This window comes from Lissotriton helveticus (assembly GCF_964261635.1).
Source record: "Lissotriton helveticus chromosome 1_1 unlocalized genomic scaffold, aLisHel1.1 SUPER_1_unloc_19, whole genome shotgun sequence".
Classification (NCBI taxonomy): Eukaryota; Metazoa; Chordata; class Amphibia; order Caudata; family Salamandridae; genus Lissotriton; species Lissotriton helveticus.
The window spans coordinates 3,585,594-3,610,919 of record NW_027611658.1 but is presented as its reverse complement, the minus strand read 5'-3'; positions in this window follow the sequence as shown (position 1 = coordinate 3,610,919).

Here is a 25,326-nt window from a genome sequence, read left to right as displayed (position 1 = left end):
GCGGCAGAGACAGCACCAGCAGCTGCGTGACATCACTTCCAGCCTCTCCTGGTGTTTGCAGCCTGCAGCAGAGGAGGAAGCAGCCCTGTCTGTTTATGCAGTTACCTCCATCTGCAGACCCCCCTTTAACCCCAGATCTGCACCTCCCACCCCCAGACCCCAGGGGGAGGAGAGAGCCTGGACATGTCTACACAAGTCTCTGCTCAGGTAGGAGATTGTCAGCACCTTCTGCTGTGTTTGTAGAAATAGACTGAGTAATCCTGGAGAGAATCTCTGCAGGAGCCGGGCTGAGCTGGGCTCTTCTATCCGGGGCCCCTGGGGCTGAGCTGGGCCCTTCTAGGGGAGCCCCTGTGGCTGAGCTCGGCTCTTCCATCCGGGGGTGTTAGACGGGGACCTGGAGGGTCGGCCAGGCACAAGGGGAGAGGCCTCCGGTGAGGGCCGTCTCCAGCAATCGTACAGACAAGTAACTTCCACCCCACAGATGGACACCACACGAAGATCAGATTAACACCTTTTATAGGCAGTTCTTGAGTAAGGTAGTACGATACAAGGAGATCAGGACACGATGATCCTCTCAATTCTAGTCTCTAGTAGGTAAAGGGGGTAGCGGGACAGTCTTGGTACCTACGGGTACTGAGGTGAAACGGTGGTAGCTCACAATCCTCGAGCTCGGCGTTCGGACGGGTCGGACCGCGGTAGCGCCAGCAGGTCCCGAAGAGGTCGTAGGTGGCAACGGGCCGCGGCAGCGCCAGCAGGTCCCAACGAGGATGACAGTTACAACGGGCCGCGGCAGCGCCAGCAGGTCCCACGAGGATGGAAGTTGTACCGGGCCGCGGCAGCGCCAGCAGGTCCCACGAGGATGAAGGTTGCAGAAGGCCGCGGCAGCGCCAGCAGGCAGGACGATAGTTCACAAGGCAGGGCTGCGGCAGCGCCAGCAGTCCGTCAAGGATGAGTTCTTCTCGGTGTCTCTCGACTCCAGGATACAACTGCCTTCCTGCTCTGGGGCTGCCTCAGTTATAGGTCTGGCGCCCTTTGATGTCCGGACCCTCGCACTGGGAGGTCGGGAGGTCCGGGATGAGGGAGTCCAGACACCCAGCAGGGGGGTGGAGCCAGCACCCAGGAAGGCTGGGGGCGATCGGCACCTGGCGGGGGAGAGCCATCGACACTTCTTCCTCCCATTAACCTGCCAAGTGGTCCGTTCATCTCCTGGGTGGATGGTGGTGCCGGGATGTCGGGGCCTGGCCAGGCCCAGGGTTGGGGTCGAGCTGAGGCCACGCGGCCCCGTGGTGCAGTGTCCAAGATGGCGGCTGGGCTGGGCAATGGGGCTGACGGGGGCCAGGGCCCGTGGCACAGAGATATCCGGGAGCAGGCGTCCCGGAGGGGACGGGTTGCGGGTTGCTTCTGCGGGTAGCACCCGGAGAGCCGGTGTCTGGGCCCTGTCATGCGGGGAGGGAGCGAGCCCTTCGTGGGGCCTGTCCAACATGCGTCCCCCCCAGCTGAAGGCGGGGAGAGTCACCCATCCTCTTGGGGACTCTCCTCGTCGAGGCGGAAAAAGCGGGACAGGCCATCCGCGTTGGCGTGGTCTTGGCCAGGGCGATGCTCCACAGTGAAGTCCATCCCCTGCAGGGAGATGGACCATCGCAATAGTTTGGGGTTCTCCCCCCGCATTTGCATTAGACATTGCAGGGGCCGATGATCTGTTTGTACCCGGAAGTGGGTTCCGAAGAGGTAAGGCCGGAGCTTCTTGTGGGCCCATACCACTGCGAAGGCCTCTCGCTCAATGGTGCTCCAGCGCTGTTCTCGGGGCAGGAGGCGTCTGCTGATGAAGGCCACTGGTTGGTCGACTCCCTCGGGGTTCAGTTGGGAGAGGACGGCCCCGATGCTATGGTCTGAGGCATCAGTCTGGACGATGAACTCACGGCTGTAGTCGGGGGCCTGGAGCACAGGAGCGGTGCACATGGCGGCCTTCAGCCTCTCGAAGGCCGCTTGACAGTCGGGAGTCCAGTTGACTGTTTTTGGGTTGGTCTTGGATGTGAGTTCCGTGAGGGGCCGAACAATGCTGCCATAGTCCTTCACGAACCGCCGATAGTATCCGTGAGCCCCAAGAAGACTCGGACCTCGGTTTGGGTTACGGGGGGGGCGCCAGGACTGGATGGCAGCAATCTTGAGCTGGAGGAGGGCCACCAGACCGCTCCCCACTTGGTGTCCGAGGTAGGTCACGGACCCCTGGCCGATTTGGCACTTGCTGGCCTTGATTGTGAGGCCGACCTGTTGGAGGGCCTGCAGGACCCCTCGGAGGTGGCGGAGGTGGTCTGACCAGTGGCGGCTATACACCGCGATGTCGTCCAGGTATGCGGTGCTGAACTCTTTGAGGCCCGCCAATACCTGGTTCACAAGTCGTTGAAACGTGGCTGGAGCGTTTTTCATGCCGAATGGCATCACTCTGAAATGGTAGTGTCCATCCGGGGTGGAGAAAGCGGATCGTTCTTGTGCCCTGGGGGTGAGGCCGATCTGCCAGTAGCCCGCCGTCAGGTCGAAGATGCTTAGGTAGCGGGCCGCCCCCATGCGGTCAACTAGTTCGTCGGCTCGGGGAATGGGGTGAGCGTCGGTTCGGGTGACAGCGTTCAGACCCCGATAGTCGACGCAGAACCGGAGCTCGGGTGTGGTGCCCGGGGCCGCAGCTTTGGGGACCAGTACAACCGGGCTGGCCCAGGGGCTGTCCGAGGGTTCGATGACTCCGAGGGCGAGCATCTTGGAGACTTCTTCTTGGATGCAGGTGCGTACCCGATCTGGTACTCGGTACGGCCGGTGTCGGATAGGAGGACTGTCGCCAGTGTCCACGTCGTGCAGGCACCAGGGGGTGACCCCGGGTGTGAGGGAGAATAGGCTTGCAAATTGCAGCAGGAGGGCCCGACAGTCTTGGCCCTGCTCCGGGGTCAGGGCCTCGGAGAGTTGGACCCCGTCCACTGAACCATCTTTTTCCCCGGTCCCCAGTAGGTCAGGGAGGGGCTCGGAGTCCTCTTCCGCTCCACTGTCTGTGGCCATCAGCAGGCTGAGCTCCGAGCGCACGAAGTGGGGTTTGAGTCTGTTGGCGTGGAGGACCCGGAGGGTGTTCCGGGGGGATTCCATGTCGATGAGGTAGGTGACGGGGCTCTTACGCTCGATCACCTTGAAGGGCCCCGTCCACTTGTCCTGTAAGGCACAGGGTTCGATGGGGGACATCACCCATACCTGCTGGCCAGGCTCGAATTCGATGGAGGAGGCATGTTGATTGTACCACTTCTTCATGTCCTCCTGACTGGCCTCAAGATTGGCTTTGGCGATCTCTCTGAATCGCCGGGTCTGATTACGGAGGGTCAGGAGGTACTTGTAGACGTCTGGAGGGGTCTTCAGGGGGGCCATTTCCCATTCTTCTTTAACTAGGCTGAGGGGCCCGCGAACAGGGTGTCCGTACAGGAGTTCGAAGGGGCTGAAGCCGAGGGACTTCTGGGGGACTTCTCGGTAGGCGAAGAGGAGGCACGGTAGTAGCACGTCCCACTGGCGGCGTAGGGGTTCTTCCAGCCCCATGATCATCCCCTTGAGAGTGCGGTTGAATCGCTCGACCAGTCCGTTTCCTTGCGGGTGATAGGGTGTTGTGAATCGGTAGGTGACTCCGCACTGTTGCCATAGGGATTTCATATATTTTGAAATAAAGTTCGTGCCCCTGTCACTGACGACTTCCCTGGGGAAGCCCACTCGAGAGAAGATCCCCATTAAGGCTCGACCTACCACTGGTGCTGTTACAGTTCGAAGGGGAACCGCCTCAGGATAGCGGGTGGCGTGGTCCACCAGGACCAGGATGAATCGATGCCCTTGTGCCGTTCGGGGGTCCAGGGGCCCCACAATGTCTATTCCCACCCTTTCGAACGGGGTGGTCACAACGGGGAAAGGTTGCAGAGGAGCCTTGAGTTTGCGGCCGCTCTTCCCGCTGGCCTGGCAGGTCGGGCAGGACCGGCAGTGGTTGGAGACGTCATTTCTCATTTTCGGCCAGTAAAAGTGAGTCACCAGGCGGTTGTATGTTTTGTCCTGCCCCAAGTGTCCAGCCAGGAGGACATCATGGGCCAAGTTCAAAAGGAAGTCTCTGAAGCGGAGGGGCACCACCAGCACTCGACTGGCCCCCAGCTCCGCTATTCTTTGTTCGCTGTACAGTAGGTCATTGTCCCAATAGATCCAGTGGGCCCCTGCGGTGTCTCCTGCCCTCTGGGCGAGCGCTTGCTGTCGCTGTCCCTCGAGGGAGGGACAGGTCTTTTGCTCTTGCCGGAATTGTTCTTGGGTGGGCCCCCCTTCCTGACGCCACTGAGCCAGGTCCGGAAGGTCGTGGGGCTGAGCGGGCTCTTCTTGGGTTGGTTCCGGGGTGTCGGTAGGGATGGAGCCTCCCTCCAGAGCGATCGGGGGAGGAGGTGCTGGCCATTCGGGTTCTTCGGATCTATGGATGGTGTCGGCGGCCATGGACCGGGTTGTTACGCACGCCCAGCCCGGGAGGCCTAACATCCCCAGGTGCTCTCTTCTTTCATCGGCTGCCCACGGGGAACTCTCGAGATCGTTCCCCAGGAGGCAGTCCACGGGGGCATCGTTGCGGACAGTCACTTTTAGCATACCGGACACTCCTCCCCATTCGAAGGGGACGCAGGCCATCCGACACAGGCTCTCCGAATTGTCGGCCGATCGGACGGGGCAAAGAACGTTTGGCAGGATTTGTTCTGGGGTCACCAGGTGACAACGGACGGCCGTCACACTGGCCCCTGTGTCACGCAGGGCTTCGGCCTTACGCCCATTTATGTTCACCCACTGGCTGTACTTCCTGGTGTTGGCTGGTAGGGGAGCCCGCGGGATCAGGTCTCTTCCCCCTAGGCAGGCCAGGGTCATGGCGGCAGGTTCCCACTCGGGCTGCTCCTGCTCGTACTCTTCAGGCTCTTCGGAGACTTGCTCTTCTCCTAGGGCGGCGGCAGCCACCTGGCGGGGCCCGGGGTTCTGGTTCTTTGGGCAGGTCGGGTCACTGGCATAGTGGCCGACTCGCTGGCATCGATGACACGTAACGTTGGCTCGGAACCCCGGGCGCATCGGGGGGTTGCCCCGGCCGGCCGGGGGCGGGGTGTTGTTTGCGGGAGCGGCCGGGACGGCGTCTCTGCCCCGGCCCTGTCCTCCTCCTCCTCCTCGGGGACGATGCTGACCTTGGTTGGTTCTGTTCTGCTCGTTTGGCCCACTCCGGGTCACTCGGGTGCTCTCCCATCGGTCAGCCTCGGCGGCGAGCTGCCGTGGGTCAGTCAATTTACGGTCGAGGAGGTGCTGCCTGAGCTCGACGAAGCAGTTGTTGGAGAGGTGCTCCCACACAATGAGGTTGAAGAGCTGTTCGTAGGTTGTTACGTTGCTACCCTTGATCCATCCCTCGAAGGCTCGGCTGAAATAGTTCACATATTCTATCCAGGTTGTACCCGGGATTCGGGTGCAGTTGCGGAACCTCTGGCGGTACATCTCGGGCGTCAGCCCATATCGACTGAGGAGGGCGGCCTTCATGTGGTCATAGGACGTCATTTGATGGTCCGGAAGCTGCAGCAGGGCATCACGGCCTTCATTGACGAATCTCCCCCATAGACCAGCTCCCCAGTCACTTCGAGCGATCCGGTGGGCAGTCATGGCGATCTCGTAGGCCTTGAACCACTGCTGTATGTCGTCGTTCCGATGATATTCACGGACCACATCTTTGGGGATGTGGACCTTCTGTTCGGTGGTACCTGGGGGGCGCGGTTGCTCGGGCACCCCTAGGTCTTTGTTCTGTTTGCGCATTTCTATCTCCGCTAGCTTGCACTCGTGTTCGTATGCCAGTCTTTTTTCTTCGAGTTCTCTCTGTCTCTGCTTTTCCTCTCGCTCTTCTTGGAGCCGTAAGTGTTCTAAGTTCATCTTTTGTTCTGCCAGTTTCAATTCTCCGTCTAATTTGAGCCGTGCCAACTCTAACTCGTGTAGTCTATTTTTCTCTCGTTCTCGGATCTCTTCCCGGGAGAGATCCGTTCTCCTTTCTTCCGTCAGAGTGGTGTTTGTCTCCGGGGCTTCGGGGTCCCGGGGTCCGGCGGTATTTGTCTCTGCCCAGGATTCTAGGGCGTGTTTGAAGTCCTCTTTCGTGCTCAGACCGGTGGTAGCAATGCCTAGTTCTATGCAAAATTGTTTTAGCTCTCGGTGGTTGTACTCTTCCAGTATTTCCATCTGGAATTTCTCTGCAGATCCGCTCTCTCTGGTCGTCATTGTGGATTAGTCGTAGGGTGAGTTACTCTCTGTACGGTTACGCGTTGGTTCGGATCCCACTTCTGACACCAATGTTAGACGGGGACCTGGAGGGTCGGCCGGGCACAAGGGGAGAGGCCTCCGGTGAGGGCCGTCTCCAGCAATCGTACAGACAAGTAACTTCCCCCCCACAGATGGACACCACACGAAGATCAGATTAACACCTTTTATAGGCAGTTCTTGAGTAAGGTAGTACGATACAAGGAGATCAGGACACGATGATCCTCTCAATTCTAGTCTCTAGTAGGGAAAGGGGGTAGCGGGACAGTCTTGGTACCTACGGGTACTGAGGTGAAACGGTGGTAGCTCACAATCCTCGAGCTCGGCGTTCGGACGGGTCAAACCGCGGCAGCGCCAGCAGGTCCCGAAGAGGTCGTAGGTGGCAACGGGCCGCGGCAGCGCCAGCAGGTCCCAACGAGGATGACGGTTACAACGGGCCGCGGCAGCGCCAGCAGGTCCCACGAGGATGGAAGTTGTACCGGGCCGCGGCAGCGCCAGCAGGTCCCACGAGGATGAAGGTTGCAGAAGGCCGCGGCAGCGCCAGCAGGCAGGACGATAGTTCACAAGGCAGGGCTGCGGCAGCGCCAGCAGTCCGTCAAGGATGAGTTCTTCTCGGTGTCTCTCGACTCCAGGATACAACTGCCTTCCTGCTCTGGGGCTGCCTCAGTTATAGGTCTGGCGCCCTTTGATGTCCGGACCCTCGCACTGGGAGGTCGGGAGGTCCGGGATGAGGGAGTCCAGACACCCAGCAGGGGGGTGGAGCCAGCACCCGGGGAGGCTGGGGGGCGATCGGCACCTGGCAGGGGAGAGCCATCGACACTTCTTCCTCCCATTAACCTGCCAAGTGGTCCGTTCATCTCCTGGGTGGATGGTGGTGCCGGGATGTCGGGGCCTGGCCAGGCCCAGGGTTGGGGTCGAGCTGAGGCCACGCGGCCGCGTGGTGCAGTGTCCAAGATGGCGGCTGGGCCGGGCAATGGGGCTGACGGGGGCCCGGGCCCGTGGCACAGAGATATCCGGGAGCAGGCGTCCCGGAGGGGACGGGTTGCGGGTTGCTTCTGCGGGTAGCACCCGGAGAGCCGGTGTCTGGGCCCTGTCATGCGGGGAGGGAGCGAGCCCTTCGTGGGGCCTGTCCAACAGGGGGCCTCTGGAGCTGAGCTGGGTGCTTCTATCCGGGGCCCCTGGGGGCTGAGCTGGGCTCTTCTATCTGGGGACCCCTGGGGCTGAGCTTTGCTCTTCCATCTGGGGCCCCTGGGGATGAGCTGGGCTCTTCTATCCAGGGGCCCCTGGGGCTGAGATGGGCTCTTCTATCCCAGGGCTCCTGGGGGGCTGAGCTGGGCTCTTCACTATGGGCCCCTGGGGCTGAGCTTGGCTCTTCCATCTGGGGCCCCTGGGGCTGAGCTGGGCTCTTCTATCTGGGGGCCTCTGCGGCTGAGCTGGGCTCTTCTATCCGGGGGCCCTGGGGCTGAGCTGGGCTCTTCTATCCGGGGGCCCTGGGGCTGAGCTGGGCTCTTCTATCCAGGGGCCCCTGGGGCTGAGATGGGCTCTTCTTTCCCAGGGCTCCTGGGGGGCTGAGCTGGGCTCTTCACTATGGGCCCCTGGGGCTGAGCTTGGCTCTTCCATCTGGGGCCCCTGGGGCTGAGCTGGACTCTTCTATCTGGGGGCCTCTGCGGCTGAGCTGGGCTCTTCTATCCGGGGGCTCCTGGGGATGAGCTGGGCACTTCTATCAGGGGGTCCCTGGGGCTGAGCTGGCTCTTCTATCTGGGGCCCCTGGGGCTGAGCTGGGCTCTTTTATCCGGGGCCACAGGAATGAGCTGGGCTCTTCTATCCGGGGGCCCCTGGGGCTGAGATGGGCTCTTCTATCGGGGGGCCCCTGTGGCTGAGCTGGGCTCTTCTATCCCGGGGCCCCTGGGGCTGAGCTGGGCGCTTCTATCTGGGGGCCCCTGGTGCTGAGCTGGGCTCTTCTGTCCGGGGGCCCCTGAGGCTGAGCTGGGCTCTTTTATCCGGGGGCCACTGGGGCTGAGCTGGCTCTTCTATCCAGGGCCCCTGGGGCTGAGCTGGGCTCTTCTATCTGGGGGCCACGGGGCTGAACTGGGCTCTTCTATCCGGGGCCCCTGTGGCTGAGCTGGGCAATTCTATCTTGGGCTTCTGGGGCTGAGCTGGGCTCTTTTATCTGGGGCCCCTGGGGCACAGCTGGGCTCTTCTATATGGGGGCTGAGTGGGGCTCTTCTATCCGGGCCCCTAGGGCTGAGCGGGGCTCTTCTATCCGGGGAGTCCTGGGGCTAAGCTAGGCTCTTCTATCCAGGTCCCTAGGGGGTTAAGCTGGGCTCTTCTATATGGGGCCATGGGGCTGAACTGGGCTCTTCCATCTGGGCCCCTGTGGCTGAGCTGGGCTCTTCCATCTGGGGCCTCTGGGGCTGAGCTGGGCTCTTTTATCCGGGGCCCCTGGGGCACAGCTGGGCTCTTCTATCCGGGGGCTGAGCGGGGCTCTTCTATCTGGGCCCCTGGGGCTGAGCTGGGCTCTTCTATATGGGGCCCCTGGGGCTGAGCTGGGCTCTTCTATCCGGGGGCCCCTGGGGCTGAGCTGGGCTCTTTTATCTGGGGGCCCTAGGGGGCTGAGCTAGGCTCTTCTATCCAGGGGCCTCCAGGGGGCCTGGCTGAGCTGGGCTCTTCTATCCGGGGCCCCCTTGGGCTGAGCTGGGCTCTTCTATCTGGGGGCCCTAGGGGGCTGAGCTAGGCTCTTCTATCCAGGGGCCTCCAAGGGGCCGGGCTGAGCTGGGCTCTTCTATCTGGGGCCCCCTGGGGCTGAGCTGGGCTCTTCCATCCGGGAGCCTCTGGGGCTGAGCTGGGTTCTTCAATCCAGGGCCCCTGGGGCTGAGCTGGGCTCTTCTATCTGGGGCCCCTGGTGCTGAGCTGGGCTCATCTATCCGGGGGACCCTGGGGCTGAGCTGGGTGCTTCTATCTGGGGCCCCTGGGGGCTGAGCTGGGCTCTCCTATGTAGGGGCCCCTGGGCTGAGCTGGGGCCTACTATCTGGGGGCCCCTGGGGCTGAGCTGGGCTCTTCTATTCCGGGGCCCCTTGGGGGCTGAGCTGGGCTCTTTACTATGGGCCCCTGGGGCTGAGCTAGGCTCTTCTATCCGGGGACCCCTGGGGCTGAGCTGGGCTCTTCTATCCAGGGGCCCCTGGGGCTGAGCTGGGCTCTTCTATCCTGGGCCACTGGGGCTGAGCTGGGCTCTTCTATTAGGGGGCCTCTGAGGCTGAGTGGGCTCTTCTATCCGCGGACCCTGGGGCTGAGATGGGCTCTTCCATCCGGGGCCCTGGGGCTGAGCTGGGCTCCTCTATCCAGGGGCCCCTGGGGCTGAGCTGGGCTCTTCTATCTGGGGCCCATGGGGCTGAGCTGGGCTCTTCTTTCCGGGGCACTTGGGCTGAGCTGGGATCTTCTTTTCCGAGGGCCCCTGGGGCTGAGCTGGGATCTTCTATCTGGGGCCCCTTGGACTGAGATGGGCATTTCTATCCGGGGCCCTGGGGCTGAACTGGACTCTTCTATCCGGGGGCCCCTGGGGCTGAGCTAGGCTCCTATATCTGGGGGCCCCTGGGGCTGAACTGGGCTCTTCTATGCAGGGCCCCTGGGGCTGAACTGGGCTTTTCTATCCGGGGCCCCTGGGGCTGAGCTGGGCTCTTCCATCCGTGGCCCTGGGGCTGAGATGGGCGCTTCTATTTGGAGCCCCTGGGAGTGAGCTGGGCTCTTCCATCCGTGGCCCTGGGGCTGAGCTTTGGTCTTCCATCTGGGTCCCCTGGGGCTGAGCTGGGCTCTTCTATCTGGGGGCCTTTGCGGCTGAGCTGGGTTCTTCTATCTGGGGGCCTTTGCGGCTGAGCTGGGTTCTTCTATCCAGAGGCCCCTGGGGCTGAGCTGGGCTCATCTATCCGGGGGACCCTGGGGCTGAGCTGGGTGCTTCTATCTGGGGCCCCTGGTGGCTGAGCTGGGCTCTTCTATCTAGGGGCCCCTGGGCTGAGCTGGGGCCTACTATCTGGGCACCCCTGGGGCTGAGCTGGGCTCTTCTATTCCGGGGCCCCTGGGGGGCTGAGCTGGGCTCTTCTATCCGGGGACCCCTGGGGCTGAGCTGGGCTCTTCTATCCAGGGGCCCCTGGGGTTGAGCTGGGCTCTTCTATCCTGGGCCACTGGGGCTGAGCTGGGCTCTTCTATCCAGGGGCCCTGGGGCTGAGCTAGGCGCTTCTATCCGCGGCCCCTGGGGCTGAGATGGGCTCTTCCATCCGGGGCCCAGGGGCTGAGCTGGGTTCTTCTATCCAGGGGCCCCTGGGGCTGAGCTGTGCTCTTCTTTCCGGGGCACTTGGGCTGAGCTGGGATCTTCTATCTGGGGCCCCTTGGACTGAGATGGGCATTTCTATCCGGGGCACTGGGGCTGAACTGGACTCTTCTATCCGGGGGCCCCTGGGGCTGAGCTGGGCTCCTATATCTGGGGGCCCCTGGGGCTGAACTGGGCTCTTCTATGCAGGGCCCCTGGGGCTGAACTGAGCTTTTCTATCCGGGGCCCCTGGGGCTGAGCTGGTCTCTTCTATCCGGGGGCCTCTGGGACTGAGCTGGTCTCTTCTATCCGGGGCCCTGGGGCTGAGCTGGGCACTTATATCCGGGGCCCCTGGGACTGAGCTGGGCTCTTCCATCCGTGGCCCTGGGGCTGAGCTGGGCGCTTCTATTTGGAGCCCCTGGGACTGAGCTGGGCTCTTCCATCCGTGGCCCTGGGGCTGAGCTTTGCTCTTCCATCTGGGGCCCCTGGGGCCGAGCTGGGCTCTTCTATCTGGGGGCCTTTCCGGCTGAGCTGGGCTCTTCTAACCAGAGGCCCCTGGGGCTGAGCTGGGCTCTTCTATCTGGGTGCCCCTAGGGATGAGCTGGGCTCTTCTATCAGGGCCCCTGGGGCTGAGCTGGGCTCTTTTATCCGGGGCCACAGGACTGAGCTGGGCTCTTCTATCCGGGGGCCCCTGGGGCTGAGATGGGCTCTTCTATCGGGGGCCCCTGTGGCTGAGCTGGGCTCTTCTATTTGGGGGTCCTGGGGCTGAGCTGGGCTCTTCAATCCGGGTCCCCTCGGGCTGAGCTGGGCTCTTCCATCTGGGGCCCCTGGGGCTGAGCTGGGCTCTTCTATCCAGAGGCCCTTGGGGCTGAACTTGGCTCTTCTATCAGGGGTCCCTGGGGCTGAGCTGGCTCTTCTATCTGGGGCCCCTGGGGCTGAGCTGGGCTCTTTTATCCGGGCCACAGGACTGAGCTGGGCACTTCTATCCGGGGCACCTGGGACTGAGCTGGGCTCTTCCATCCGTGGCCCTGGGGCTGAGCTGGGCGCTTCTATTCCGGGGCCCCTGGGGGGCTGAGCTGGGCTCTTTAATATGGGCCCCTGGGGCTTAGCTAGGCTCTTCTATCCGGGGACCCCTGGGGCTGAGCTGGGCTCTTCTATCCAGGGGCCCCTGGGGTTGAGCTGAGCTCTTCTATCCTGGGCCACTGGGGCTGAGCTGGGCTCTTCTATCCGGGGGCCTCTGAGGCTGAGTTGGGGTCTTCTATCCGGCGGCCCCTGGGGCTGAGCTGGGCTCTTCTATCCGGGGGCCCTGGAGGGCTGAGCTGGGCTCTTCTATCCGGGGCCCAGGGGCTGAGCTGGGCTCTTTTAACCAGGGGCCCCTGGGGCTGAGCTGTGCTCTTCTTTCCGGGGCACTTGGGCTGAGCTGGGATCTTCTATCCGAGGGCCCCTGGGGCTGAACTGGACTCTTCTATCCGGGGGCCCCTCCGGCTGAGCTGGGCTCCTATATCTGGGGGCCCCTGGGGCTAAACTGGGCTCTTCTATGCAGGGCCCCTGGGGCTGAACTGAGCTTTTCTATCTGGGGCCCCTGGGGATGAGCTGGGCTCTTCTATCCGGGGGCCTCTGGGACTGAGCTGGGCTCTTCTATCTGGGCCCTGGGGCTGAGCTGGGCACTTCTATCCGGGGCCTCTGGGACTGAGCTGGGCTCTTCCATCCGGGGCTCCTGGTGCTGAGCTGGGCTCTTCTATCTGGGGCCCCTGGGGCTGAGCTGGGCTCTTTTATCCGGGGCACAGGACTGAGCTGGGCTCTTCTATCCGGGGGCCCCTGGGGCTGAGATGGGCTCTTCTATCTGGGGGTCTCTGCGGCTGAGCTGGGCCCTTCTATCCAGAGGCCCCTGGGGCTGAGCTGGACTCTTCTATCCGGGGGCTCCTGGTGCTGAGCTGGGCTCTTCTATCCGCGGCCCCTGGGGCTGCGCTGGGCTCTTTTATCCGGGGCCACAGGACTGAGCTGGGCTCTTCTATCCGGGGGCCCTAGGGGCTGAGCTGGGCTCTTCTATCTGGGTGCCCCTGGGGCTGAGCTGGGCTCTTCTATCTGGGGCCCCTGGGGCTGAGCTGGGCTCTTTTATCCGGGGCCACAGGACTGAGCTGGGCTCTTCTATCCGGGGGCCCCTGGGGCTGAGATGGGCTCTTCTATCGGGGGGCCCCTGTGGCTGAGCTGGTCTCTTCTATCCCGGGGCCTCTGGGGCTGAGCTGGGCTCTTCTGTCCGGGGGCCCCTGGGGCTGATCTGGGCTCTTTTATCTGGGGGCCCCTGGGGCTGAGCTGGGCTCTTCTATCTGGGGGCCATGGGGCTGAACTGGGCTCTTCAATCCGTGGCCCTGGGGCTGAGCTGGGCGCTTCTATTTGGAGCCCCTGGGACTGAGCTGGGCTCTTCCATCCGTGGCCCTGGGGCTGAGCTTTGCTCTTCCATCTGGAGCCCCTGGGGCCGAGCTGGGCTCTTCTATCTGGGGGCCTTTCCGGCTGAGCTGGGCTCTTCTAACCAGAGGCCCCTGGGGCTGAGCTGGGCTCTTCTATCTGGGTGCCCCTAGGGATGAGCTGGGCTCTTCTATCAGGGCCCCTGGGGCTGAGCTGGGCTCTTTTATCCGGGGCCACAGGACTGAGCTGGGCTCTTCTATCCGGGGGCCCCTGGGGCTGAGATGGGCTCTTCTATCGGGGGCCCCTGTGGCTGAGCTGGGCTCTTCTATTTGGGGGTCCTGGGGCTGAGCTGGGCTCTTCTATCCGGGTCCCCTCGGGCTGAGCTGGGCTCTTCCATCTGGGGCCCCTGGGGCTGAGCTGGGCTCTTCTATCCAGAGGCCCTTGGGGCTGAGCTTGGCTCTTCTATCAGGGGTCCCTGGGGCTGAGCTGGCTCTTCTATCTGGGGCCCATGGGGCTGAGCTGGGCTCTTTTATCCGGGCCACAGGACTGAGCTGGGCACTTCTATCCGGGGCACCTGGGACTGAGCTGGGCTCTTCCATCCGTGGCCCTGGGGCTGAGCTGGGCGCTTCTATTCCGGGGCCCCTGGGGGGCTGAGCTGGGCTCTTTAATATGGGCCCCTGGGGCTTAGCTAGGCTCTTCTATCCGGGGACCCCTGGGGCTGAGCTGGGCTCTTCTATCCAGGGGCCCCTGGGGTTGAGCTGAGCTCTTCTATCCTGGGCCACTGGGGCTGAGCTGGGCTCTTCTATCCGGGGGCCTCTGAGGCTGAGTTGGGGTCTTCTATCCGGCGGCCCCTGGGGCTGAGCTGGGCTCTTCTATCCGGGGGCCCTGGAGGGCTGAGCTGGGCTCTTCTATCCGGGGCCCAGGGGCTGAGCTGGGCTCTTTTAACCAGGGGCCCCTGGGGCTGAGCTGTGCTCTTCTTTCCGGGGCACTTGGGCTGAGCTGGGATCTTCTATCCGAGGGCCCCTGGGGCTGAGCTGAGCTCTTCTATCTGGGGCCCCTTGGACTGAGATGGGCATTTCTATCCGGGGCCCTGGGGCTGAACTGGACTCTTCTATCCGGGGGCCCCTCGGGCTGAGCTGGGCTCCTATATCTGGGGGCCCCTGGGGCTAAACTGGGCTCTTCTATGCAGGGCCCCTGGGGCTGAACTGAGCTTTTCTATCTGGGGCCCCTGGGGATGAGCTGGGCTCTTCTATCCGGGGGCCTCTGGGACTGAGCTGGGCTCTTCTATCTGGGCCCTGGGGCTGAGCTGGGCACTTCTATCCGGGGCCTCTGGGACTGAGCTGGGCTCTTCCATCCGGGGCTCCTGGTGCTGAGCTGGGCTCTTCTATCTGGGGCCCCTGGGGCTGAGCTGGGCTCTTTTATCCGGGGCACAGGACTGAGCTGGGCTCTTCTATCCGGGGGCCCCTGGGGCTGAGATGGGCTCTTCTATCTGGGGGCCTCTGCGGCTGAGCTGGGCCCTTCTATCCAGAGGCCCCTGGGGCTGAGCTGGACTCTTCTATCCGGGGGCTCCTGGTGCTGAGCTGGGCTCTTCTATCCGCGGCCCCTGGGGCTGAGCTGGGCTCTTTTATCCGGGGCCACAGGACTGAGCTGGGCTCTTCTATCCGGGGGCCCTAGGGGCTGAGCTGGGCTCTTCTATCTGGGTGCCCCTGGGGCTGAGCTGGGCTCTTCTATCTGGGGCCCCTGGGGCTGAGCTGGGCTCTTTTATCCGGGGCCACAGGACTGAGCTGGGCTCTTCTATCCGGGGGCCCCTGGGGCTGAGATGGGCTCTTCTATCGGGGGGCCCCTGTGGCTGAGCTGGTCTCTTCTATCCCGGGGCCTCTGGGGCTGAGCTGGGCTCTTCTGTCCGGGGGCCCCTGGGGCTGATCTGGGCTCTTTTATCTGGGGGCCCCTGGGGCTGAGCTGGGCTCTTCTATCTGGGGGCCACGGGGCTGAACTGGGCTCTTCTATCCAGGGCCCCTGTGGCTGAGCTGGGCTCTTCTATCTTGGGCTTCTGGGGCTGAGCTGGGCTCTTTTATCCGTGGCCCCTGGGGAACAGCTGGGCTCTTCTATCCGGGGGCTGAGTGGGGCTCTTCTATCCGGGCCCCTAGGGCTGAGCTGGGCTCTTCTATCCGGGGCCCTTGTGGCTGAGCTGGGCACTTCTATCCGGGGCCCCTGGGGCTGAGCGGGGCTCTTCTATCCGGGGAGTCCTGGGGCTAAGCTAGGCTCTTCTATCCAGGGCCCCTGGGGCTGAGCTGGGCTCTTCTATCCAGGGCCCCTGGGGCTGAGCTGGGCTCTTCCATCTGGGGCCCCTGTGGCTGAGCTGGGCGCTTCCATCTGGGGCCTCTGGGGCTGAGCTGGGCTCTTCTATCCGGGGCCCCCTGGGGCTGAGCAGGGCTCTTCTATCTGGGGGCCCTAGGGGGATGAGCTAGGCTCGTCTATCCAGGGGCCTCCAGGGGGCCGGGCTGAACTGGGCTCTTCTATCCGGGGCCCCTGGGGCTGAGCTGGGCTCTTCTCTCCGGGAGCCTCTGGGGCTGAGCTGGGCTCTTCAATCCAGGGCCCCTGGGGCTGAGCTGGGCTCTTCTATCTGGGGCCCCTGGGGCTGAGCTGGGCTCATCTATCCGGGGGACCCTGGGGCTGAGCTGGGTGCTTCTATCCGGGGCCCCTGGGGGCTGAGCTGGGCTCTTCTATCTAGGGGCCCCTGGGCTGAGCTGGGGCCTACTATCTGGGGGCCCCTGGGGCTAAGCTGGGCTCTTCTATTCCGGGGCCCCTGGGGGCTGAGCTGGGCTCTTCACTATGGGCCCCTGGGGCTGAGCTAGGCTCTTCTATCCGGGGACCCCTGGTGCTCAGCTGGGCTCTTCTATCCAGGGGCCCCAGGGGCTGAGCTGGGCTCATCTATCCTGGGCCACTGGGGCTGAGCTGGGCTCTTCTATCCGGGGGCCTCTGAGGCACAGTGGGCTCTTCTATCTGGGGCCCCTGGGGCTGAGCTTGGCGCTTCTATCCGTGGCCCCTGGGGCTGAGATGGGCTCTTCCATCCTGGGCCCAGGGGCTGAGCTGGGCTCTTCCATCCAGGGGCCCCTGGGGCTGATCTGGGCTCTTCTTTCCGGGGCACTTGGGCTGAGCTAGGATCTTCTATCCGAGGGTCCCTGGGGCTGAGCTGGGCTCTTCTATCGGGGGCCCCTTGGACTGAGATGGGCATTTCTATCCGGGGCCCTGGGGCTGAACTGGAATCTTCTATCTGGGGGCCCCTGGGGCTAAGCTGGGCTCTTATATCTGTGGGCCCCTGGGGCTGAGCTGGGCTCTTCTAAGCAGGGCCCCTGGGGCTGAACTGGGCTTTTCTATCCGGGGCCCCTGGGACTGAGCTGGGTTCTTCTATCCGGGGGCCTCTAGGGCTGAGCTGGTCTCTTCTATCCGGGGCCCTGGGGCTGAGCTGGGCACTTCTATCTGGGGCCCGTGGGACTGAGCTGGGCTCTTCCATCTGTGGCCCTAGGCTTGAGCTGGGCTCTTCTATTTGGGGCCCCTGGGACTGAGCTGGGCTCTTCCATCCGTGGCCCTGGGGCTGAGCTTTGCTCTTCTTTCCGGGGCCCCTGGGGCTGAGCTGGGTCCTTCTATCCGGGGGCTTCTGGGGCTGAGCTGGCCTCTTCTATCAGGGGCCCCTGGGGCTGAGCTGGGCTCATCTATCCGGGGGCCCCTGGGGCTGAGCTGTGTTCTTCTATCTGGGACCCCTGGGGGCTGAGCTGGGCTCTTCTATCCGGGGGCCCCTGGGCTGAGCTATGGCCTTCTATCTGGGGGCCCCTGGGGCTGAGCTGGGCTCTTCTATCCGGGGGCCCCAGGGACTGAGCTTGGCTCTTCTATCCGGGGGCCCCTGGGGCTGAGCTGGGCTCTTCTATCCAGGGCCCCTGGGGCAGAGCTTGGCTCTTCTATCTGGTGCTCCTGGGGCTGAGTTGGACTCTTCCATCCGGGGCCCTGGGGCTGAGTTGGACTCTTCCATCCGGGGCCCCATGGGGCTGAGCTGGGCTCTTCTATCCGGGGTCCCATGGGGCTGAGCTGGGCTCTTCTATCTGGGGGCCCTGGGGCTGAGCTGGGCTCTTCTTTCCGGGGCCCTGGGGCTGAGCTTACATTTTCTATCCGGGCCCCCTGGGGCTGAGCTGGGCTCCTCTATCCGGGGCCCCTGGTGCTAAGCTGGGTGCTTCTATCCGGGGCCCCTGGGGCTGAGCTGGGCTCTTCCATCCGGGGACCTGGGGCTGAGCTGGGCTCTTCTATCCGGGGGCCCATGGGGCTGAGCTGGGCTCTTTTGTCTGGGGGCCCCTGGGGTGAGCTGGGCTCTTCTATCCAGGGCCCCTGGGGCTGAACTGGGCTTTTCTATCGGAGGCCCCTGGGGCTGAGCTGGGCTCTTATATCCGGGGGCCTCTGGGGCTGAGCTGGGCTCTTCCATCCGTGGTCCTGGGGCTGAGCTGGGCTCTTCTATCCGGGGCCCCTGGGGCTGAGCTGGGCTCCTCTATACGGGGTCCTCTGGGGCCGAGCTGGGCTCTATCTGGGGGCCTCGGGGCTGTGCTGGGCTCTTCTATCCGGCGGCCCCTGGGGCTGAGCTGGGCTCTTCTATCCCGGGCCCCTGGGGCTGAGCTGGGCTCTTCTATCCGGGGGTCCCTTGGGGCCTGAGCTGGGCTCTTCTATCATCGGGCTAAGCTGGGCTCTTATGTCTGGGGCCCTGGGGCTGAGCTGGGCTCTTCTGTCTAGGGCCTCGGGGCTGTGCTGGGCTCTTCTATCCGGGGGGCCCGAGGCTGAGCTGGGCTCTTCTATCCTGGGGCCCCTGGGGCTGAGCTGGGCTCTTCTATCCGGGGGCCCTGGGGCTGAGCTGGGCTCTTCTATCTGGGGGTCCTGGGGCTGAGCAGGGCTCTTCTATCCATGGCCCCTGGGCCTGAGCTGGGCTCTTCTATCCAGGGGCCCCTGGGCTGAGCTGGGGCCTTCTATCTGGGGGCCCCTGGGGCTGAGCTGGGCTCTTCTATCTGGGGGTCCTGAGGCTGAGCAGGGCTCTTCTATCCATGGCCCCTGGGGCTGAGCTGGGCTCTTCTATCCAGGGGCCCCTGGGCTGAGCTGGGGCCTTCTATCCGGGGGCCCAAGGAGCTGAGCTTGGCTCTTATATCCGGGGGCCCCTGGGGCAGAGCTGGGCTCTTCTATCCGGTTCCATGATGAAATATCGATTACTAAAACATCGACCCAGAAAATATCGCCACAAATACATCGTCTACAAAAATATCGTCACCATATACTTAAACAAGGATTTACACAAATATCGATATTTTTTTATCGACTACTCTAATATCGTTAACAATTATATCGACTACATAAATATCGACTACTACATTATCGACAATTTTTAAAATAAAATTACCTTCTACACTAATATCGACAACACTAATATCGACTACCTTTCTACTTATATTAATATAAAAAAAATATCGTCATTTTCTTTATATTCTTATATACACATTACCTTTCTGTTATTCACTTTTTCATAGTTATTTTTTTTACCCTGTACCCCTGTACCCCAAAAACCCAAAACTGACCCTGAACCCTAAAAATACCCCTTTACCCAAAAACTAAAAACTGACCCTGAACCCTTAAAATACCCCTTTACCCAAAAACTGAAAACTGACCCTCAACCCTAAAAATTCACCTTTACCCAAAAACTGAAAACTGACCATGAACCCTAAAAATACCCCTTTACCCAAAAACTGACCCTGAACCCTAAAAATACCCCTTTACCCAAAAACCCAAAACTGATTCTGAACCCTAAAAATACCCCTTTACCCAAAAACCCAAAACTGACCCTGAACCCTAAAAATATCCCTTATATATTTTTTTTTTAATTTGTTTATTGGGTTTTAGGTTGCATTTACATGAATAGTACGACAGTGTTCATTCAAGGTTAAACGAGCATTACAAAAATTGAAGTCATATAGATACAATTAGAGCTGCGGATCCTGTTAGGCATTTCACAGTTCAGGGTCATTGTCAATCTGTTGTCCTTATCTGTGTGCCTCGGTGGCACGTATCACGTGGCTTCCCACCATAACGTCTGCATCCTCCATAAGCGGGACCATCCTGCACATGCTAGACTATCGACTGCACCCGTAGGGGGGTGAGCTCATGTCGTGTCAGGTACTGTGGGGGTGACGCTATGGGCATCAGGAATGTGGGTGTGATACGTGATAACATGTGACATCGTGGTGTCTCTATGCGTGAAGTCAATCAGCTAGTAATATGTACTAGTGGCATTCTGTCTAGTTCAAGCTTGCCTTCTTTCCCAGAAACTATGGGGGTGAACTGATGAACTTGGGGGTGGGGTGGGAGTGAGGGAAGGACGGGAGGGGGGGGTTTCTAGGTCACTGCGTCCAAGCACAGTATGAATATTTTCAAGTCGTTAGGTATAGGTCTATAGCGAGCGTCGGTGGTTTGCGTCTGGGTTTCGGAGGGCCAGCGCTCGTGGTCACTGACAACTGGTGTGTAGACTCCACGATATGTTTATGGAGGCATGGGGGCCGGCGTCGTCGGTCGTGTCCGGGATTGTGTGGCAGTAGGGGACTCCTGAGGGCGTGTCGTCTGTGTGAAGGTGTATAGTAGTTGGGCCCACTCCTGGGATATGGGATGTTTGCGATGTCCCCGTACCTCCTCCTCCCGTAGTATCTCCTCCTCCGCCTTACCCCATTTAAGTACCGCACCTACCCATGCTGCCTCCGGCGGTCCCGCAGGGGCTCTCCAGTGCATGGCGATACCCCGTTTTGCCAAGAGGATTGCTAGTGATAGGACTCTGTATTGTGTTTTCTCAGTTTTCCGTTTGCGCAAAATTCCGAGTGCGCATGCCTCCCATGTGTTCATGGTGACAATGGTCGTGGTCTCTTCTAAGGTTCGGTGGATCGTGTCCCAGTACTGGCGGAGAGTGGGGCAATCCCAAAACATGTGCCTGAAGTCTGCACCCGGGGTTCGACATCGGGGACATTCAAAGTGAGTGTCCGGGAAGAATCGTTGGAGGCGGCCCGGTGTAAGATAGGCCCTGTGGAGGACGTTGAATTGTATGTTGTGGAACCTTGCGTTCCTGGAGACTTTTTTGGGATATTCCAGGGCTGACCTCCATTCCCCGTCATGGACCACTCTACCGAATTCTGTCTCCCACTTCTAGCGTAGAGACTGGAGGGATGGGAGGATTAACGAGCGCACCGCCCTGTAGAGCCATGTTACTAAGTGTCTCCCCACCCCCATGTGTAGGATCGTATGAATCACTGGATGTGTCGCTGGTTCGCCGGCCCCTAGGTTCCAGTGCGTACCGCTGCTATCCAGTAATTGCCTATGTAGCAAAAACTGTCCAGGGGGTATGCCGTAACGGTCCATCAGCTGCTCAAACGTCAGCAACTGCCCGTCGTCGAACAGAGACCCGATCTCCGTGACCTCCAGTTGTGTCCAAACTCGAAGCGTGCCCGGGGAGTAATATGATTCTCTGCGAGGGAAACCCACCAGTGGCAGCAAAGGCGAATACGGTGGTTGTGTTTTGGACATGCGGTGTATCCGCATCATGCACGTTCGGGCAACGGACACCTGCAGGGGACGAGTCCGCAGGGGTTTAGTGCCCGGTAACAAGAGTCTGACGATCGCGGCCTGCGAGAGAGGACCAGTAGTTGTGTTGGTCTCTCCTGTGTGGCGTCCCGCCGTCCAGTAGGACAGCCACTGGAGCTGGGCCGCTAGAAAGTATGCCTCAAAGGCCGGCGCTCCCAGTCCCCCTTCCGTGGTAGGCAGGTAGAGTGTGGTGAGCGCCACTCGTTTTCGGTCCCCTCCCCATATCAGGTCTATCAGAAGAGTGTTCAGTTCTCCGAAGAATGATCGAGGTGGGATCACTGGGAGGTTCGCGAAGCTATATAGCAGGCGGGGGAGCATGATCATTTTTGCCAGTGCCACTCGGCCTATGGGCGCCAGTGGGAGTGTCTTCCAGAAGTTGACCGCTGATCGAAGACCAGCTAGTGTCCTACGATGATTCCCTGTGTATAGGTCCTCCGGGGTGTGGTACAGCCGTATTCCCAGGTATCGGGGGGCGCCGGCGTTCCAGGTGAGTGATTGAGTACCCATTCGGATTTCGAAGGGGGCCATATGGGGGCTCAACGGGTATATGGATGATTTCCCCCAGTTGACCCTTAGGCCTGACACTGTCGCAAACTCCTCTAACGTTCTCCAGATGCACGTCAGGTCGCTCGTGGCATCCCTAACATAGATCAGGAGGTCGTCTGCGTATAGAGATACGCAGTGCCACATATGCGCTAGGGGGATACACCAGTCTACACCCTCTCGTCTCAGGCGTATCGCCAAAGGTTCAACCACCAGAGCAAACAAGAGGGGCGACAACGGGCATCCTTGTCTAGTTCCTCTGCTTACGGTGAATTCCGGGGAGATATAGGTGCCGATCCGGACCCTGGACCTAAGTTGTGTGTACAGGAGCTTAGTGTAAGCGATGAGGCGGGAGCCAAAGTTGTTCTTGGTGATGACTGCAAACAAATATGGCCATAGGAGGGTGTCGAATGCCTTCTCGAGGTCTAGTATGAGGCAAGCTGCATTTGGGAACTGGGTTCGGGTCATGTCTTGGACGTGGAAGAGTCTACGGAGATTTTGAGATGTGTTGCGGTTTGGTACGAATCCGTTTTGGTCGGGGTGGACCAGTTGGGGTACGACTTGGGCATATCTTGTCGCTAACAGTTTCCCCAGGATTTTACAGTCTGAGTTAAGTAATGTGATCGGCCTGTAGGACGATGGAAGTTGGGGGTCCCTGTGTGGTTTTAGGAACGACACTATTATAGATTCTCTGAGGGAGCGTGGGAGGATTCCCGTCTTGAGTGCGTCTTCAAACATAGTCGTTAGGCGCGGGGCGAGGTGAGTTACAAACGACTGGTAATACTCGAGGGGGAAGCCGTCCATGCCTGGGGCCTTGTTCCTAGCAAGCGTCCCTATCGCTGCCTTAATCTCGGTCTGCGTTAATTTTCTGTCTAGGTCCTTTCGGAGCACTGGTGAGACCTGGGGGATTGGTAAAGGGAGTAGGAAGTTGGACACCACGAGGGCGTCGTCTTGGCTGGAAGTTTGATATATGTGCGAGTAATATGTGTAGAAAACCTGCATGATCGCTACCTGGGAAGTCTGGAGGTGACCGGCTTGGTCTGTAATTTCCGTGATAGGTTTCGAGTCGGGGTCTTGCCGAGCTAACCATGCTAAGAGCGTGCCACCCCTGTTGCCCTCCCGGTGTACCCTACTGGCATATTTCCTGAAATTGTATTTTCGCAGGTCCCGCAATGTCTCAGCGTATTTTGTCTTAGCCTCTGCTATTTGTAGCTGGGTCACCTCGCCGCGGTCATCTGCTTGCAACATGGCCGCTAGTTCCTGTTCTGTGGTGTGCAATGCGCCTTCTAGCACCTTTCGCACTCCTAACACTTGCTGAATTCAGTGTCCCCTCGCCACTACTTTGTGCGCATCCCACTCAACGAGACTAGAGGACGCCGAGCCCGCATTGAGTCTGAAGTGTTCCTGCAGGTGTTCCCCGTGATCATGTGTGAATGCCGGGTCTGTGAGGCACTCCCGAGGGAGCTTCCAGGTCGGTACTGGGGGGTGGGGCGGTTTCCATCGGAGGGTCAGGACATGGGCGTCATGATCTGATAGCACTCTGCCTAGATAGTCGGTGTGTCTGGCTTTGGCGTGTATAGCAGGTGAGCATATAAATAGGTCAAGTCTCACTCGAAGATCGTGTGGAATGGAGTGAAACGAGTACAGTTTCGTTGTGGGGTTCAGTGCTCTCCACGTGTCCGTCAGTGTCCAGTGTTGAACCCACTCATTGAAGAGTTCCGTCTGTCTGTAGATTGGTGACCGTGGTGGCGGGGGGCGGGACCGGTCGAGGGTCGTGTCTAAGACACTGTTATAATCCCCCCCTAGTAGCCAAGGGGTGTGAATGTGATGTGCCAGTGTGTTCGTGAGGCGAGACCAAAAGGCGTTCTGTTCCACATTTGGGGCATAGATACTGCCTATCAGGATAGACTGTCCATCCAGTTGTCCTTCCAGTAATGCATAGCGTCCCTCCTTATCCACCACCCTGGATTGTTCTCGGAAGGGGACTCCCGGCCTGACCCATATAAGTGTGCCCCTGGCAAATGCGGAGTACCCTGTGGCACAGATCATACCCCTCCATTTCCTCTGCAGCTTGCTGACTTCTGCCGTCGTCTCCTGAGTCTCTTGGAGGAGAGCTATATGCGCCTGCTGTCTCTTTAGATAGGCATAGACTGCATATCGTTTGCTTGCTGTGTGTAACCCCCTGACGTTCAGTGTGATAAAGGTAAAGTCCGAGTTAGTGGGTTTCGTCATGTGAGGATGTCTATCGTGTTAGTCGGTGCATTCCTCACCTCTCGGTTATACCCAGGGTCATTCTCGCTCGCGTGACCTCCCTCCATATGTAGTAGCGCCGTGACCAGAGTACCATCTCCCGTGTAGGTATCAGGGTTAAAAGGGAAAGGGCGTAACATGGAAACAACATATGGGAAACAGTCCCAACTGAAGGGGCCCATTGCAAGGCATGATGAGCCCAAACTGTACATCTCGTACTGTCTCTAGTTCGTTTGGTGTGAGGGGGTGCTGAAGCGGTGGAACCCTGATCTCGGGTCAAGGCCACCCGCCGCATTGTGTCTCTGCGTGTGTGAATGTTACCACCCATACCTTAGGCGTGTCTTCCCGGTGTCCCCCGCCGGCAGGCTGCGCCATCAGCTCCATCTTACCGCTGAATGCATCCGTCGCTATCAGATGAGTGTATCCGCCGTCTGCGGAGTCACCAGCGGCGGGGAGGCGGAACCATCTCTGGAGGTGCGGACGTCGCTCTGGCCCTCATCTTCGGATGTGAAGATGTGGGGGCCTCGATCCATCTCCTGCTCAGCGTCTAGTTGCCTGACCTCCGTCGCTGCTTGAATGGCTTTCCGCCGGTCTGCTATGATTTGTTCCAAGTCCGGGACACGCTTGGCGCTGGGCGACGGTGGTCGGTTCATCTGTGTGAGAGTGACCTTCCTGGCTCGGAGTCGTCGTCGTTTGTTGGACGCAGAGCTCGACGGCGTATCCTCGCGGTCTGATCGGGGTTGACTGCGGTGATCCAACCAGTGCCTTGCCTCCTCGGGGTCCGTGAAGAAGTGTGTTGTATCTTCATAGATGATTTTGAGGCGGGCCGGGAACAGGAGGGCATACTGAATCTTATGGCGTCGCAGGGCTTGCTTTACTGCCAAGAATGTAGCGCGTTGGCGTTGCACTGCCTGAGAATAGTCCGGGAACACCATCACATTCTTGTCTTCCACCCTGAGGACTTTCGCTTGCCTGGCCGCCCGTAGAATCGTGTCCCTGTCCTGATAGTGCAGCAGCTTCAGAAGGAATGGTCTGGGCGGGAAGCCAGCTCGAGGTCGTCCAGTCGGGACTCTGTGTGCCCTTTCTACTGAGAAGAACGGCGTTAGATCTTGGGTCCGGGTGAACGTTGTTATCCAGGTCTCTATAAATCTGATAGGGTCTTCCTTCTCCACTCCCTCCGGTAGATTGATCAGACGTATTATGCTCCGGCGAGAGCGTCCTTCTAAGTCGTCCGTCTTGCGTTCAAGAAAAGTGACCTTCTCTTGTAGGTCCTTGATGGCTTTTTGATTGAGCTGGACCTGAGGCTTCAGTTCTTGGAGCATGTGGCTTTCTTGCTTCACCTTATCCGCCAGCTTCCTATGGTCGTCGCGTAGCAGGGTGATGTCCAAGGCCAGTTCCCCAAATTTAGTTTCCATGGAGACTCGTGAGTGCTCGATGGCCGCCAGGACTTTGTCTAGTTTCGTGGACATGTCCGATTCCTGTGAAGGACCTCCGGTCTTTGATCCGCGTGAGGGGCCCGGGGAAGGTGATCTTCTCTGAACTGGCGCTGGCGTCACGGGCACCGTCCGCTGTGTTCGCCCCATGGGTGTCGTGGGTGACCCGCCGGTCCGATCCGGCCTGCTAGATGTGGTTCAGGCCCCTGTCTGTAGCAACATTGTGCAAACCGGGTCTCCGGGGTCTCCACCGTCTAGTGTTGATCTTCCAGGCGTCTGGCTGCAGGGGGTCTGTGGTACGGCCTCAGTAGGGGAGGTGGAAGGCTCTCCGCGCAGACTCTCCCCGCGGACTCTCCCCGTCCGCACCGCCGTGGTCACCCGCTGAGTGCAGCCACAGTGAGTCAGTGTTTCCTAGAGGGCCTCGGGTCTGTC